This window comes from Balaenoptera musculus, chromosome 8 (genome assembly GCF_009873245.2).
Source record: "Balaenoptera musculus isolate JJ_BM4_2016_0621 chromosome 8, mBalMus1.pri.v3, whole genome shotgun sequence".
Lineage (NCBI taxonomy): Eukaryota > Metazoa > Chordata > Mammalia > Artiodactyla > Balaenopteridae > Balaenoptera > Balaenoptera musculus.
In genome coordinates this window covers 11,928,009-11,941,231 of record NC_045792.1, presented here as the reverse complement: position 1 = coordinate 11,941,231, position 13,223 = coordinate 11,928,009, and the positions used below count along the sequence as shown (strand labels likewise).

General features: G+C 40.7%; 1 protein-coding gene across 2 annotated transcripts in view; it reads left to right on the top strand.

The window, feature by feature from the left end:
* Positions 1–4,922: 4,922 nt before the first annotated feature.
* LOC118899230 (tubulin-specific chaperone cofactor E-like protein) overlaps positions 4,923–13,223 on the top strand; it is a 151,597-nt gene continuing 143,296 nt past the window's right edge. Inside the window, exons 1-2 of one of the 2 annotated variants that reach the window (XM_036860605.1) lie at positions 4,923–5,102; positions 6,775–6,784. The gene's annotated coding sequence lies outside the window, so the exon portion shown is untranslated. The remainder of the gene's footprint in view (positions 5,103–6,774; positions 6,785–13,223) is intronic. The other variant, XM_036860607.1, reaches the window with a different exon arrangement.

The following is a 13,223-nucleotide window of genomic DNA, read 5'->3' as shown; positions in this document are numbered from 1 at the left end:
CCCAAACATCCTTCAATAGTGGAATAGATAAATAAATTGTGGTGGATTATAATATGAAATACTATTTAACAACAAAAATGGATAAACTTCAGCTATAGGCAACAACGTGGAAGATTCACCATGTTAAGTGAAGGAAGTCATCTCATTTGATTTCATTTATATAGTTTAAAAACGGAAAAATAAGCTACAATATTAGAAGAATAGTAGTTAACTTTGGGGAGAATGGTGGGGTAGTTACTGGGGGAAGACTTTGGGAAACTGGCCTTGTTCTATGACTTGACAGGCTGGTGGTTACATGAGTTTTTGCTTTGTGATAATTCATTGAACTGTTCATGTATGTACAGTTTTCTCTGTGTATATTATACACACAGAAATATAAAAACTAAGAGGGTTTAGTGATGTTTCCAGCAATTTGTTACAAATGATCTTAATAAATATAAAGCCTCCTTGATAATTAAGCTTCTTACGACTGATCCATTTATGCACATAGCAGAACAAATTGAGTTGTTTTTTTAAGACCATATTCTGCCCAGTAAGAAAATCCTGATGCTTTCTAAATAGTTCTAGGTATGAGTCTCCAGTTTAAACTAAAAATATTTCTGCCTTTTGCTTGGTCACTAAGCTTGGCATGACAGTCCATTTCCTGACAGATACGTCAATAATGTTGACCAAAATAAAATACAGAATATCAGAACTGCAGAATTTAAAGCTATAATGTAGCCTAAAAGTTTTTTGAGTAGTGATTTCTCTGGGAATCTCATGGAAACTATGGTACTTCCTCTTGAAAATATATACATGTAAAATATTATATGTATTCACCATGGTTGTTTATCCAATTCAGGTTATCAGACAGATAAAGCTCTAAGGCAGAAAGAGATCAAGTGACATGGCTGGTTAGTGGGAAAACCAGGACTAGTATTGCAGACTCTCAATTTCGAAACCCGCCATTATTCTTTCAAGTGAAGCAGTTGTTTTTCTCTTCCCTTGTGTTCCAATTTGTGTACTGATGCTGTTCATATTGAATTCTCACATAATTCTGTCCTTATCCTTTTGCCTACCTGGGAGAGGTCTTCAGCTAAGAAGATGACTCCCTAACTCCCCTTTTAAAATAATAGACATTTAACTGTCCTATATCACTGTTATTTGGGCATATGCATTATCTTTCCAACTACATTTTAGGGGCGATGCCTTATCTATCTTTGTTTTCCCCAAACCACCTAGCTAGGTGAAAGACATACATCTATTATAAAATAACCATTTGTTGAATTAGAAGAACATGCAAAAATCTGACTGAAACTTCCTGTTGAACTATATCCCATCATTACTATATCCTATCATTATGAACTCAGATTCTGGTGTCAGACTGACCTAAATATGAATTCAGCCTCTGCCATTTACTAACTGTATGTTGCTGGGTATATCACTTAACCTGAGTCTTACTTGGCAAATCTGATGGCACCAAATGTACTTAACAAAAATCATTGTAAGGGACTTCCCAGGTGGCGCACTGGTTATGAATCTGCCCGCCAACGCAGGGGACACGGGTTCGAGCCTTGGTCCGGGAAGATCCCACATGCCACGGAGCAACTAAGCCCGTGCACCACAACTACTGAGCTTGAGCTCTAGAGCCCGTGAGCCACAACTACTGAGCCCGCGTGCCACAACTACTGAGCCTGTGTGCCACAACTACTGAAGCCCGTGCGCTTAGAGCTCATGCTCCACAACAAGAGAAGCCAACGCAATGAGAAGCCTGCACACCACAACGAAGAGTAGCCCCCACTCGCCACAACTAGAGAAAGCCCGCGCACAGCAATGAAGACCCAATGCAGCCAAAAATTAATTAATTAATTAATTAATTTTAAAAAATCATTGTGAGGATTAAAGGAAATGATCTATGTGAAATATCTCGAGCATGTTTGGCACATAACAAGAACTCAGAAAGTAGCTATGATTATTGTTATAGCGTACTCAGCCCTGAATTAAAGAGCTGGTTGGAGGACCATAGACTTAGAATCTTAGAATTGGACTAGTTGACTAGTTAACCAGTCCAACTGATCCAGAAATTATTTCTACACCATTCTAACAGATTTCCCCTTTGCTTAACCTACCCCAGTCTTTGCTTAACCTATCCCAGTAACGGTGAACTCATTAGAACCGACTAAAGCACTCCAATTCTTCAGAAGTTCTTCCTTATTATTAGCTTGAACTATATGAAATTGCTGTTTGTAGGTCAAAACAATTAAATTACCAACAATTTCTATTAAAATGACCAGAAATTTGCCTTTCTGTTACTTTCTCTCATTTTACTTCCCTATCCACTCTCTCCTTGTCTATAATGGTCCTTTAGAGATAATAGGGAATCAACTGTGAACAAGATGGATCTAGCTCCTGCCTTCATTAAGGCTGATGTGCTAGTCAAGGAGACAAGAAAATAAGCAATTATATATAATTTTCAGACTCAAGGAGGTGGAAGAATAATGTTTCAAGCAAAGGGTTCAGCAGAGCAAATTCCCAAAGAACCTACACATGAGGGCTTGAGGGTATAGAGAAGCACTGCCCAAGAGAACTTCCTTTGATAATGAAAATAGTCTATATTGGCAGTGTCCAATATGATGGTCCTAGTCACATATGGCTACTGAGCACCTGAAATGTGGCTAGTGTTATGTGACTCAGGAAATGCAATTTTAATTCATTTAAATTTAAATAACCACATATGGCTAGTGCCTACCAGATTGAACAGGGCGGTATAGAATAAGAGCAGACAGGGAAGAACATGACCACACATGTGTTTTAGAAAGATAATTCTGCCTATCTTGTGGAGATAGACCAGGGATAGGTAGAGACATTGATCTTGTCTTTAGGAGTTTGCACCGTAAGGGGAGAGAAGGGAATGAAAGAAAAGTAAGTCAAGGATATCTCAAAGAAACATGGAAGCATACATAGTCATCTCTCGATATCTGTGGGGGATTGTTCCAGGACCTTTGCAGACACCAAAATCCACAGATGCTGGAGTCCCTTATATAAAATGGTGTAGTATTTGCAAATAACCCACACACATCCTCCAGTATACTTTAAATCATCTCTAGATTACTTATATTACCTAATATAGCATAAGCGCTATGTAAATAGTGCCATGTAAATAGTTGCCTGTGCACAACAAATTCAAGTTTTGCTTTTTGGAACTTTCTGGAATTTTCTTTTTTCTGAATATTCTCTACCTGCGATTGGTTGAACCCATGGATATGGAACCCCAGGGGTACAGAGGGCTGACTGTAACTAATCACACCCAATCATATACAGTACTCATATATGTAGTTATATACGTTGTACACAGAATTTGTTAACAGTAATGACCCACGTTTCTTGCCTTTTTTCCTAGTGGCTCACAGGACATCTGACTTCCTACGTATTTCTGGGTGTCCCCAGCGGTACCTTAGCTCACAGGTAAGTCTATCAGTAAAGTACCCACGCAGCATCCACCTCACTCTTCCTCCTCTGTGCATAGTTCATTCAGCTCTTCTCATGATCCTTGCCACTGAGGCGACTTTAAATGCTGGTTATGCCAACAATCCTGACGCTTCCAAAGCCACCCATCCTAAGGTGTCAGAAAGATGCTCTGTTCTCTGCAGAAGGAGGAGGGAGGCGCCCACCTCAGCAACCTAAGCCCCACTACTTGGCTCACCCTCCCCGTGATCCTCAGAACAGTTTCTTTAATCATCTCTTTCAGGCTTTTTTTTTTTTTTTTTTTCTAATTCCCCTAAGCCCTACCTATGGGACAAATCAAAACAAAATAAAATAAGAGAAGTAAGTCCCCAGGAACTGCCACTGAGTTCCTTGTAAAGAATTTTGTCTTCCCCACTCTATGAACCAATAAATACGCGTGCAGGCACATCACAACCCCTCACCTGCTCCCTGACACACACCACACGAAAGCACACACAACTTATGCACGTAGACCTTGTCAACTCCTAGCTCTTCCGCTAAAATATCCATATAAGCCTGAATTCTCTTCAGGATCAGCCAGCATCATCCTTATTTCATGTACATTCCTGCAAAAGAAATGGTCAAAGAAGTACCTAAGTAATCACAGCTCAACAGTAAGATATAACGTGTATGGAGCTGGAGTAATAGTACGGCATAATGTGAAATGCATGCACTTGACTTCCGTGCCAGATTGACCTGAATTCCAATCTCAGCCTGGTCATTTTTACTAATGGTCTTGGGCAGATCACTTAACCTCTATGAAGTTCAGTTTTTAATTCTATAAAATACCTACTTTGGGAAGGTGGTAAAAATTAGAAGTAGCATATGTACAGTGCCTGTTATCTGGAAGGGGCTCAATAAGGGGAAGATGCTATTAACTACATAGGTGTTGGAGCACCGAAAGCTCAGGATGCCACAGGCCTTGTGAAGAGGACACAGAATAAACGCCAGAGTGCTACCACATCCTTACACAAAAGCATCTTGGGATTGTATCAGATTACAGCCTAGAGCTCGCTATTGAGGACACTGAAGACAGAGACAGGAAGTGAATTGATCAGGGTCATACGGCAAACTAGTGACAGAATCAGGACGAAGTCCTAAGTAAGTCTGGAAGGTTCAACTTAATGCTCCTTTTCTGTAAGACAGCACCCTCGCAGAGGCCCGGGCTCTGCTCTGACCTGCCCCTGTTCCACTCTGATGTGACAATTTGTACTCCTCCTTTGCACCCAGGGTGTCCCCTCACGACGGGCAAGAGAAAGAGCAGATGAGGTGTGTTTCTAGGGTCGACCAGGCCGGCACAGACATCCCCGTCGCCATGGCAACCCCAGCCCGGTCGGGGAGGACCCGCTCCTCCGGCGCCCCCTCCCAGTCACGCAGCGGACGTGACACGTGCGACGGGGTCACGTGTTGTTGTTGGGCCGAGAAAGCTGCTTCCGGGTCAATGCAGGACACTGGGCTCCGGCGGCCGGAGTTGGGGACGAGGTGAAGCGGATCCGGTCTGCGGCCGGCCGGGAGCAGGCCGGAGGCTGAGCGGCGGCCACGGCGGCGGCCGGGAGGGGGGAGGAGAGGCGCAGCCCGAGGAGCCGCCGCAGCAGCTCCCCCGCCTCCCGGGCTGAGGGGTGAGTGGAGCCCGGGCCTGCCGGCTCTGCCGGGTTCTCGAGGCCCGAGGGGCTCCCCTCCGGAGCCGGGGTGCCGTGCAAGGAAACAGCGGGAAGAAGTCGGAGCGGGACGAGGCCTGCCTGGGCGAAGGGGAGGATGGGACATCTGCCCGGTCCGGAGGGAAGATGGGGCCGGGCCTGGGCTGAGGCGGCGCGGGGAGGGCCTGGGCTGGGAGAGGGAGTCGGGGCCCGGGTTGGAGGAGGGCGTCTGGGGGAGCCTGTCCGAATTCCTGAGAATCCGGACTTCTCCCTGTGCCCCGGGGGCGTGGGGGATGAGGAGATGCCCCCTGGCTGGTAGGAGATGGAGACGACTTTGGGGCTGCTGGGGAAATAGGAAACTTGCCTCTGAACCACTGAATCAAAAAAAATCAAAAAATCAAAAATAAAATAAAGGACGTTTCCCGAGGGAGGTTTGGTGGGGCACGGAGCGGACTGGCATTCCCAGGCTCTTGGGACTCTAGGCCTGCTCCTGCCGGGGGCTGGTAGAAGGATGCGGTAGTTTAATAAGGGCTTTTGGGAGAATCATTCTGCCCCCAAGACAATTAACTGACAGTGAGGCGATTGGAGTAGGATGGGGCCTGGGAGGAGGGTACCCCGTCCTGGGATCTGGGAAAGGGGGAGGGTAGGGATCTGTGAGGAGCTTCATTCTCCGCTGAGAATGGGGAGTACAGAGTTCAAGGTTCTCTTCTAGGAAGACATACTGGGAATTGGTGAAGCGAGAAGGAGATTTAATACTGTCTTCTCTTGGGGCACAGTGATTCTAGAAGTTGAAGTTCAGGAAAGTTGGTTTGAAGACTAGAACTGTTTATAGTCAGTGGAGGAAGGAGGAGCTCTACTCTGAAGGTTGCTAAGCTACCAGAAGCTTGTAGGCACCGCCTAGGTCTGTTGTTTGGGGAAGTTAGCAGTTCTTTCAGGTCCAGATACAGGTTTAGTTGAGGCATGTCCCCATTCTTTTTATGCTGCCCTGGAGCTCTTAAATTGGTTTCCACGAGTCCATCTTGAGCTAAGAGATTATGTGTCGGTTCGGAGGACTAATGAAGACATTCAGCCTTTGAGTCCTGAGGCATTTGATCTAAATCTCTAGGGTAGGAGCTTTCAAACTTTTTAAAAAATCATGCTCCATAGTTAGAAGTACATTTTACATCATGATCTAGTACTTACCGACATAGGAGTGAAAAGTTTCACAAAGCAGTATTTACCCTTGTTACTAATGATGCATACTGATAATTTCTATTATATTTCATTCTTTTCCATTAAAAAATGCTGACTAAACCCACTAAATTGATATATGGGTCACAAGTTGCAGTTTGACAAACACTCTCGCCAAGGCACATTTCTTTGGCTTCAATTAGTGTCTTCATGTATGTTTCTAGAGAACAAGGATGATTATAAGGAGATGGATGGGGAGGTGGGGAGGTAGAGTGGAACCCACCTGGTGCGATTGACTGCTTCATTTGTTTACATATTTATAAGGTGTAGCAAATTGTACCATAATCTTAATCTTTGATAGCTTAATGTTGCCTGATCATTTGTGAAATTTTTGAAATAAGTGTGTGCTTTAATTTTCTCTATCCTTTGCTGGGTCTGAGAAATATGAGAGGCCTAGTTCCATGTAGTTGATTCATCCCTACAGCATCTTTAAAGTAATTTTATTTTAATCTTACAGTGTTAATACACTAATTTTGCTTTTCTGCTATTTAAAAAATCTCAAGCTGAAACCCATACTTCCTTACTCCAGTAATTAATGTATGGTATACTTTTTCTACATGATTAAAGGTGCAGGTTCATGGCTTTAGTAACTTAATCATAAACTTAAGTATAACTTTGAGTCAGTTAACATCTTAACTCCCCCCATAAAAATGGCGTTTTCATCTGTTTATAAAATAGGTGAGGTCCTTGTATGAGTAGTATTATAATAAACGTTAATGAGTGTTGGTGAACAAAGTGAGAGGCCTTCATGTGTTGCCATGTTTAAAGTCCTTTTAAAAGTTGTCACACAGCTTATTGTTACAGGGCGTTGAGTGTCAAATGATGTTGCCTGACTTCAGTAGGTACATTTATAGGGTGTATTTAAGACCAGTTTAATAGCTTTAATTTTTGTTGAGGATGCCTTTGTATTATTTGGAACATAGAATTCAAAGGCACAGCCATCAGGAAAGTATTGCCCAAATTAAAGTTTACCAGTGGGACCACATTCTTGATTAGATGCCTTATGAAAGCACTCTTATTATCTTCAAACTTTGTGTGTTATAAAATATATCTTTCTTACCTTTAACTATTGACTATGTCTTGGTTACTGATGAGAGGGGCTGTGCTGGCATGTATCAGCCGTCCTTTAAAAATTACCTTCTAATCAGGTAAATATTTGTTTTAAAATATTTAGCTTTAAAGAATGTTTAAAAGTTTTCTTTTTGTGGTAGGTGTTTGGGACATTAAGGAAGATTCTCATTAATTTCATTTTTCCGGGAATCATGTGTACCTGTCAATAAACAGTTGTGGAGAATTTACCCTGAGTGATTGTGTGTGCTTTTTTATAGTTTTCATTTCTTCTCTTGAACCTCAGACTCTTAAGTATTTCCACTTATAGCAGGCTCTTTTCCCCTTCTAATATTTGCTTCCAAACTGCTGTGGGTTTGGAAATTAGATGCTTACCTTTGTTAGAACTTTGTATAGAATGAGATTATATAGCTCTGAATAATGTTCTTTCATTTATATATATGTTAAATATAATATATATATAAATACTTTTTTTTAGTGTATCAACTATGTGACATGTATTTTGTCTGCTCAGAGACCTGTTAGCTGACATCTTAGTCATGGGCTGTGTTTTAAATAAGTGAACTCTGTATATTTTGGGCCTAGTTGGCTGTATAGAAAAAGTTGTAAAGAGTAATATGAAACTGATAGTAATACAATTTGGACCTAAGGGGTGAAGAAATCATTTAGCTGTGATTGTTGCCTTTGCCCTGCATGCAATTCATTGTTAAGAGGTACCATTCTTCCCTTTTTCTTTGCCACTACTGTGTTCTAGCTTTTATTTCTTTGGGATTGGAATGCTAACAGCCTAACTATTCCCGTTGTTCTCGATCTACTTGATCTTGCATAGCTTCATCAGAGGACTCTTCCAAAGAATATTGCTGTAATTTATAATTTCCCTCCTCAAAAACCATTAGCAGTTTCCCAGTGCCAGCACTGAATAAAGCCCATAGTGTTCAGGTTGATATTGAGGGCATTCTACAGCCTCTACTTTTTACTGACATTATTTTTGCATTCCTAAATGCAGATCCTCTGTTCCTGCCAAGCTGTCTACTTGTCGTACCTTCCTTTGTATGTAACATTATTCCTGAAAGTCTGTGGGAAACATGTTCCCTTTCTTCATGAAATCCTACTCGTCTTCATTTCATTACAGATGATCCTTCTTCCTTGAAGTCTCTCTTGCCGTTTTGTTTATACTACTTTTCCTGTATTGCTTTGTATGTACTGTTTGGGTATCTTGTTTCTGTCTCTTTTAGATTGTAAACTCACGGAGACAGAGGCTCAAATATACTCAGATCTCTAGGACACCTAGCACATGTTTTATCACAGGATAGTTCTTGGACCAAGTGAATCGGAATTGATTGAACTAATGGTTAAAATTGCAGATCTCTGGAAATTCTGCCCTAGACTTACTGAATCAGAATCTAGGAATCTGCCTAGGTGATTCTAATGTACAGTAAAATTTGAGAATTGCTGACCTAGCATGATGCTTTAAAATACAGTAGGTACACATACAATTTTTTAGCAAATGATGTAAATGAACTGAGCAGTTTCAATTCAGCAGATTGGTTTAATTTGAGGGCTTTGGAGTCAGCCTAGATTTCAATCTTCTTTCACTCACTAGCCATCTAACTAGCCTTTCTTTGCTTTAGTTTTCCGATGTGTAAAATGGGGTTAATAATAGTACCACTTATAAAGGTGTTGTGAGAATTGAATGATATCACAAAGAAAACAACATACTCCAAGGTAAATAGTGAACTCAGTAGATATTATCTGCTTTTGTCATTATGATGATCATGATAACAAGGCTCATCAAAGTAATGAAACTTGAGAATAGATTCAGTGTCAGTCATTGTTAAGCAAATTGCTCGTGTTCTCAAGAATTTAGGCTTAACATTTATTTTCCATTTTAGACATAACAGTTGGTGGACCTATATGGTGTTTAGGTTTAAATTCATAAAAATGTGTTTTGCCTTCTTTAGAAGGATTGGTACCAAATTAACATGTTAGATTCCCCCCCCCCCCCCCACTTCATCTCCCTGAAGGATAAAGTGCAGACTTGTAAACAGAGGACCTTAGCCTCTTGCCATCTGGTCCTGCAGGCCCGTCTTCATCTTCCAGCCCTTCTCCCTCACGCTCCACACCAGCCACACTGCATTTCTCACTTTCACTTATTTGTGCCTTTCCCCCTTATTTTTCATCTAGGAATTCCTGTGACCTCTTTTAAGACTCAGGTTTATGTGTGGCTGACCTTCTTGAAGAGAGTCACTCCCTTGGTGTTCTCAAAGTGCTTTGTCCATACTTACGTATTACCCTTGTGTACATTGGTCTTCTTTTTGGAGGGAAAAGGATTTAGTCCTGGCCTATGGTCCCAGTACATTGTATATAATTAGTCTACCTCCGCTAGAAGCAGAGGTGCCTGGGGGTTATTTGACTCATAAACTCTCCCATTTTTCTGGACTTTCCTACTCAGTTTTCATAATAATAACTACAATGTATTAACCACTTGCTAGGCCAGGTGCAGCTAGATGCTTTAAAAACTTTTTTCATTTAAACTTCACAATGACCCTATGAAATAGCTATTAATAGTTTCATTTTACAAATGAGAGAGCAGGCATAGAGAGGTAAATAACTTGCTCAAATTTCAGTGCAGATTCATGATTGAACTCAGGTTGAATTAGGAGAGTTAAACAGATGACACACCTCCCTAGCTCAGGACTCTGGCTATGTGAAACTTTCACAAATCATTCGTTAATGGTCCTTAGGATGTGATCTATTACTAGTACTGTTGAGAAAAGGCTTCAACTAGAATTCCTCTTAGATTAATGCTTTTCCAGTGATTTTCAAAGTTTCTTTCCGTCTGTAATACCTCTCACTGGTTTTTCTGATTTTCACGTCACTGTCAGAAAATACTACATATTTATTTAAAGTAAAAATTCACTTTTTTGTTCATCCAACAGATATTTGTTGCCATGCGCCTGACACTGCTCCGTACCACACTGAGCTGGACTGACAGATCCCTGCTTTTGTGGGACTTTGGTTCTGGGTGGAGTTTATCACTAAACTAATAGATCGGGATAAGTGCTGTCAAGAATGAAAGACGGTGAAGTGATAAGTGATTGCTGGTGGCAGTGGTGCCATTTTTAATGGGCGGATTAGAGGCAGCTTCATTGAGAAGGTAACATTTGTGCTTACATTTATTTGAGGCTTAAGTGCTGAGATGAAGCCAGCTAAGCCAAGAGCCAGGAAAAGGTCATTCCTGTAAAAGCCTTAAGAGGGGGAATCAGCTTGGCAGGTTTGAGAAGTAGAAAGCCATGCTGGCTGAAACCTAGTGAGCTAAGAAAAGGGTGTGAGGAGCTAAGGTTAGAGAAGTAAGCACAGAACAGATAAAATGAAGCCCTGAAGACTGATAAAGATTTGGATTTTATTCTGAGTGTGAAGGGAAGCTTTTGGACAGTTTAAAGGACATGATTTGACTTAGATTTTGAAAAGATCACTTGGATGATCTTGGAGAATGAATTATATGGTCATGAGTGACCCGGAGGAAGCTATTGCAACAGTCCTAGCGAGAGGTTGATGGAGGCTTAACCCAGAGTAAAGTAGAGGAAATGGCAAGACTTGGGCAGAATTGGGGTGTTTTAGAGGTTGGTTAATTACAGGGATGTGAGAGGAAGAGAAAAATCAAATGTAACTCTGGAGGTGGGGACTTAGTGGAGGAGGAAACAGGTTTGAGGAGGGAATTAAGAATTCTGCTTTTGCCTCCTGTGTGCCTCTCCCCGATGATACACCCCCACCCTCCAAGGGTACCACAGTTCTGAACTTTGTGTTTATTATTCTCTGACTTTTCTTTACAATTATCACCTATGTATGTAACGCCAAACAACACCATGATTAATTTTCTATTTTTTAAATTTTGTTTAAGTGGGATTGTGCTATATATATTCTTGTGATTATTTTATCCATTTAACGGTGTTTTTAAAAGTCATTCATGTTGCTAAGGAAGCAGTCATAGTGAATGATCAAGTATTATGTGTTGTTGCTGTGTAAACATTTCATTTTATGAATATAATGCAATTTATCCCATTGCCTATTCTTGCATGTAAGGGCATTTTTTTGGTCAGGATTTTTGTAATTTCAAACAATACCGTTGTTGTGGACATTCTTGTACTTTTCTCCTGGTGCACATTACAAGTTCCTGTAGAGTTTACACTGAGAAGGAGAATTTCTGGGTCACAGGGAATGTGCATCTTCAACTTCACTAGACAATGATGAATGGTTTTCCAAGGTATTTGTACTCTCACTAGCAGTAGAAGAGTTCCTATTCTTCCACATTTTCTCTAGCACTTGGTATTATCAGAATTTTTAAGTTTTGCTAATTTATATAAAATGGTAGTTTGTTGAGATTTTAATTTCTGTTTCTGAATATTATTGAACTTGGACATCTTTTACATATATTCATCAGTCTTTTGAATTTTATCTTCTGTTAAATACTTGTTCATGTCTTTTGTCCATTTTTCTATTGAGTTGTTTGCCTTTCTCTTATTGGTTTTAGGAGTTCCCCATGTTAGTTACAAGTGTTGCAAGTATCTTCCAGCTTTTGGCTTGTCTTTTTCGGTGTTTAAAGTCTTTTGATGATCAAAAGTTTTTCATTTTACTTCTCCTGTATGGTTTCTTTTTGCATTTTGCTTATGAGATAGTTCCCTAAATCAAGATCTTAGAGCTCTTTTCCTATTTTAAAAAAATAACTATTTTCTTCTCATAGGAGTAAAGTTTGCTTTCCACACATTAGCTGGATTGAATTTTTCTGTGTTGTGAGATGAGGATTCCCTTTCATTTTTCCCAGATTTATGTTCACTTGTCCTGGGACAGTTCTTGTGTAGTTTAACCTTTTCTTACTGATGTCTATGACGCTTGCAGCTACATTTACATAGGCCTGTTTCTGGGCTCTCTTTTCAATTCCACTGATCTATTTTTTTTCCTCCAGAGTTTTCTTTACAAAGTACAGTTGATTCTTGTTATTCATGGTACTTATGTAAAGTTGCCGTGAACACCAATGGTTCTTCCACATTTAGTGAATATGGAACCGTTGCTCCCAGGGGAAATGTAGGGTTAGGGTCCTGCCAGTCTTTGCACACAATATTTTCCTCAAGTGATCAATACCTGACTTTGTTTTTTGTTTTTTTTTTAAGACATCTTTATTGGAGTATAATTGCTTTACAATGGTGTGTTAGTTTCTGCTGTATAACAAAGTGAATCAGCTATACATATACATGTATCCCCATATCTCCTCCCTCTTGCGTCTCCCTCCCACCGTCCCTATCCCACCCCTCTAGGTGGACACAAAGCACTGAGCTGATCTCCTCCCTGTGCTATGCGGCTGCTTCCCACTAGCTATTTTACATTTGGTAGTGTATATATGTAAAATGATTCTGAAGAACCTAGGGGCAGGACAGGAATAAAGACGCAGACGTGGAGAATGGACTTGAGGACATGGGGAGGGAGAAGGGTAAGCTGGGACGAAGTGAGAGAGTGGCGTGGACATATATACACTGACTTTGTTTTATATGTGTTTCTGTTTAAAGACACCTTATTCAGTATATATTGTTGATTCATTAACTTTGGATTCATAGTGAACAGCACTATAGTTAGAATAAATCTCATCTAACACCTATTTTCTCCATAAGGCACATAACAACCTTCCTGTGCTTAGGGACACAGCATCGCACTGAGGGGCCTTTTTCAATAGTAAAATCAACAAAAAAGCACAAAAATATGAAAAACCTGGCACTGAATAGACCGTGAAAAGGACACTTGTTTACAGTATGA